The 5000-nt window shown below is 51.8% G+C and overlaps 2 non-coding genes across 2 annotated transcripts; both read right to left on the reverse strand.

Annotated features, from left to right (window-relative positions):
• Window positions 1-22: 22 nt before the first annotated feature.
• Window positions 23-176, reverse strand: LOC125798930 (5.8S ribosomal RNA). The gene has a single exon (XR_007437714.1). It is a non-coding gene; the product is annotated as a 5.8S ribosomal RNA (ribosomal RNA).
• A 376-nt stretch (window positions 177-552) lies between these two features.
• Window positions 553-2416, reverse strand: LOC125798933 (18S ribosomal RNA). Its single transcript, XR_007437717.1, has one exon. It is a non-coding gene; the product is annotated as an 18S ribosomal RNA (ribosomal RNA).
• Window positions 2417-5000: the final 2584 nt, after the last annotated feature.

The following is a 5000-nucleotide window of genomic DNA, read 5'->3' on the forward strand; positions in this document are numbered from 1 at the left end:
AAGGTCCGATAGATTGGAATAGCGACCCTCAGACAGGCGTGGCCCCGGGATTGACCCGGGGCCGCAATGTGCGTTCAAAGTGTCGATGATCAATGTGTCCTGCAATTCACATTAGTTCTCGCAGCTGGCTGCGTTCTTCATCGACGCACGAGCCAAGTGATCCACCGCTAAGAGTTGTACTCTTTATGGTTGTTTTTGTTTCGAAGCCATGTAACCAACAGACACAAAAAGTGACGGTTTGAAATAATGTTTTACGGCAGCCGCGGGTACGGGCGCCCCGGAACGCCTAAGCGAACTCGGGGTCATCAAACCGCGCCGCCGAGCCGCCTCCGGAGTAAGAAACCCCGCAGACGGACTTCGGGGGCCAGGTACCCGTCTCCCTTTGGCCGTAAAACACGTTTTTTTGCTCAGGACACCGTTTTTTTCGATCAAGTCATTAAAAGGCCGAAGGGAATCCCTGTAGTTCCCAACGTCGGGCCGTGGCTTGAACATTTTTTGTTTGTGGAAATGGGAGTCGCGCCTACTGGGAGGCACTACCAACCCAAGTCCCGGTAATGATCCTTCCGCAGGTTCACCTACGGAAACCTTGTTACGACTTTTACTTCCTCTAGATGATCAAGTTCGATCGACTTTTCAGCACAGCACCAAGGCCCCGCGAAGGAGCCCCGGCGTGGCCGATCCGAGGACCTCACATAACCATCCAATCGGTAGTAGCGACGGGCGGTGTGTACAAAGGGCAGGGACTTAATCAGCGCGAGCTGATGACCCGCACTTACTGGGAATTCCTCGTTCATGGGGAATAATTGCAATCCCCAATCCCCGTCACGAACGGGTTTAAGCGGATTACCCGCGCCTCTCGGCGTAGGGTAGGCACACGCTGGCCCGGCCATTGTGGCGCGCGTGCAGCCCCGGACATCTAAGGGCATCACAGACCTGTTATTGCTCCATCTCGCGTGGCTATACGCCACTGGTCCCTCTAAGAAGTTAACCGCGACCGCGGGGGGCCGCGTAACTATTTAGCACGAAGGAATCTCGTTCGTTATCGGAATTAACCAGACAAATCACTCCACCAACTAAGAACGGCCATGCACCACCACCCACAGAATCGAGAAAGAGCCATCAGTCTGTCAATCCTTTCCGTGTCCGGGCCGGGTGAGGTTCCCCGTGTTGAGTCAAATTAAGCCGCAGGCTCCACTCCTGGTGGTGCCCTTCCGTCAATTCCTTTAAGTTTCAGTTTTGCAACCATACTCCCCCCGGAACCCAAAGACTCTGGTTTCCCCGCACGCTGCCCGGCGGGTCATGGGAATAACGCCGCCGGATCGCGGGTCGGCATAGTTTACGGTCGGAACTACGACGGTATCTGATCGTCTTCGAACCTCCGACTTTCGTTCTTGATTAATGAAAACATTCTTGGCAAATGCTTTCGCTTTCGTCCGTCTTGCGCCGGTCCAAGAATTTCACCTCTAGCGGCGCAATACGAATGCCCCCGGCCGTCCCTCTTAATCATGGCCCTGGTTCAGGAAACCCACAAAATAGAACCGGAGTCCTATTCCATTATTCCTAGCTCAGGCATTCAGGCGAGTTTGGTGCCCGCTTTGAACACTCTGATTTTTTCAAAGTAAACGCTCCGGACCCCTGAGGACCGGACACCCAACCAAGGGCATCCGGGGGGCGCCGGGAGGCAGGGTCTGGGACAGGCGGTAGCTCGCCTCGCGGCGGACCGCCAGCCCACTCCCGAAGTCCAACTACGAGCTTTTTAACTGCAGCAAATTTAATATACGCTATTGGAGCTGGAATTACCGCGGCTGCTGGCACCAGACTTGCCCTCCAATGGGTCCTCACCCATGTGTTTAGGATACGTTCATTCCGATTACAGGGCCTCGAAAGAGACCTGCATCGTTATTTTTCGTCACTACCTCACCGTGTCGGTAATGGGTAATTTGCGCGCCTGCTGCCTTCCTTGGATGTGGTAGCCATTTCTCAGGCTCCCTCTCCGGAATCGAACCCTGATTCCCCGTTACCCGTGGTCACCATGGTAGCCCCCTATGCTACCATCGACAGCTGATAGGGCAGACATTCGAATGAGACGTCGCCGCCGCGGTGGGCGCGCGATCGACCCGAGGTTATCTAGAGTCACCAAAGGGCCGGGGGAAACCCTCGCGGGTCCCCCCGGGTGGGTTTTGGGTCTGATAAATGCACGCATCCCGGCCCCCCCGAGAGAGGACCGGTCAGCGCTCGTTTGCATATATTAGCTCTGGAATTACCACAGTTATCCGAGTAACGTGTGGAGCGATCAAAGGAACCATAACTGATTTAATGAGCCATTCGCAGTTTCACTGTACCTTCCGTGTGCACTTAGACCTGCATGGCTTAATCTTTGAGACAAGCATATGTTACTGGCAGGATCAACCAGGTTGCTGCGAGTGGTTTTTGTCACAGAAAAAACCATTGGTTCTTAGAGGGGAGAGGGATCGGCCCCGTACCGTCCGAAGACCCCCCGGGGAGGGGGGGACGGGCGGAGAGGCTCGTCCGAGCTCACCCCTCATTGCTCCCAGTGGAAATTAGTGTGGCAACTCCGCTGCGCGAGTTCCCGCTTGCTTCGGGGATAACAAGGAAACGCTCGTTCCGAAACCGGGGGTCCGGAGCTTTTTGAAGCCGGGTGCTGGAGCTCGGTTGGGCGCGAGGACCACCCGAGGCATCCGAGTCCGACGGCTCCGGGCCGACCGGTTATCGTGTTAGGGCAGATTGATATATAGACGGGCCGTCTACGACTCCCTCGGATAGGTTCGGAAAGGTCCTCCCCCTGACGGAGGACCCCCCTGGAGGCTAACCCGCTGGGTCGGGTAGGAACGCACCGCGCACAGTGGCCACGGAGGGCCGCGCGGCTGCCTACCCAGGCGGGCTCGGTAGTCCATTCGGTCGGGTCAAAATAATAAAAGAGATACCCCCCCTGGAACCGTCTCTGGAAGTTTTGGTTTTTCCTCCGTACCGCCTGGGGGGCGGGGGGCGGGACGGAGGCCGACCTGCGGAGCTTCATGGTCGGGTAGGATCGGGTCCGTGTTATAGTGTCCAAAAATCCGCTTTGGAACTATTAATGGGGCTTTATTTAAGCTCTGCCATGCTTAGAAATGAATGGAGAATCATCTCCAGTGCTTGGACCCCTATAGATTGCCACTCTCCTCAACAGTCCGACGGCACCCCTTTGAAAAACCCCCCGACGAAAAATCCTCCAGAGCGCGGGCGAACTCGCTCCGAGGCCGACCGGAGTGCACCTTCGTCGGGCAAGGGAGTCGGGCGAAGGGGGTCAGAAATCCTGGAGCTCGCCACCCTCACTAGTTTTTGGCGTGAAATGGTAGACCAAAAGTGGGGACTTAGAAAAATTTCGCACTTTTTCGACCTACCACTGGTAGACCGAGTGGGACTTAGTCATTTTTTCAGCTTTTTCGAGCCTACCACTGGTAGACCAAGTTGGACTTAGTCATTTTTTCAGCTTTTTCGAGCCTACCACTGGTAGACCAAGTGGGACTTAGTCATTTTTTCAACTTTTCGAGCCTACCACTGGTAGACCAAGTTGGACTTAGTCATTTTTTCGACTTTTCAGAGCTACCACTGGTAGACCAAGTTGGACTTAGTCATTTTTTCAACTTTTCGAGCCTACCACTGGTAGACCAAGTTGGACTTAGTCATTTTTTCGACTTTTCAGAGCTACCACTGGTAGACCAAGTTGGACTTAGTCATTTTTTCAACTTTTCGAGCCTACCACTGGTAGACCAAGTTGGACTTAGTCATTTTTTCGACTTTTCGAGCCTACCACTGGTAGACCAAGTTGGACTTAGTCATTTTTTCAACTTTTCGAGCCTACCACTGGTAGACCAAGTTGGACTTAGTCATTTTTTCAACTTTTCGAGCCTACCACTGGTAGACCAAGTTGGACTTAGTCATTTTTTCGACTTTTCAGAGCTACCACTGGTAGACCAAGTTGGACTTAGTCATTTTTTCAACTTTTCGAGCCTACCACTGGTAGACCAAGTGGGACTTAGTCATTTTTTCAACTTTTCGAGCCTACCACTGGTAGACCAAGTTGGACTTAGTCATTTTTTCAACTTTTCGAGCCTACCACTGGTAGACCAAGTGGGACTTAGTCATTTTTTCAACTTTTCGAGCCTACCACTGGTAGACCAAGTTGGACTTAGTCATTTTTTCGACTTTTCAGAGCTACCACTGGTAGACCAAGTTGGACTTAGTCATTTTTTCGACTTTTCGAGCCTACCACTGGTAGACCAAGTTGGACTTAGTCATTTTTTCAACTTTTCGAGCCTACCACTGGTAGACCAAGTTGGACTTAGTCATTTTTTCGACTTTTCAGAGCTACCACTGGTAGACCAAGTTGGACTTAGTCATTTTTTCGACTTTTCGGAGCTACCACTGGTAGACCAAGTGGGACTTAGTCATTTTTTCGACTTTTCGAGCCTACCACTGGTAGACCAAGTTGGACTTAGTCATTTTTTCGACTTTTCGAGCCTACCACTGGTAGACCAAGTGGGACTTAGTCATTTTTTCGACTTTTCGGAGCTACCACTGGTAGACCAAGTGGGACTTAGTCATTTTTTCAACTTTTCGAGCCTACCACTGGTAGACCAAGTGGGACTTAGTCATTTTTTCAACTTTTCGAGCCTACCACTGGTAGACCAAGTTGGACTTAGTCATTTTTTCGACTTTTCAGAGCTACCACTGGTAGACCAAGTTGGACTTAGTCATTTTTTCGACTTTTCGAGCCTACCACTGGTAGACCAAGTTGGACTTAGTCATTTTTTCAACTTTTCGAGCCTACCACTGGTAGACCAAGTTGGACTTAGTCATTTTTTCGACTTTTCGAGCCTACCACTGGTAGACCAAGTTGGACTTAGTCATTTTTTCGACTTTTCGAGCCTACCACTGGTAGACCAAGTGGGACTTAGTCATTTTTTCGACTTTTCGGAGCTACCACTGGTAGACCAAGT

Source organism: Astyanax mexicanus, unplaced genomic scaffold (assembly GCF_023375975.1).
Source record: "Astyanax mexicanus isolate ESR-SI-001 unplaced genomic scaffold, AstMex3_surface scaffold_95, whole genome shotgun sequence".
Classification (NCBI taxonomy): Eukaryota; Metazoa; Chordata; class Actinopteri; order Characiformes; family Acestrorhamphidae; genus Astyanax; species Astyanax mexicanus.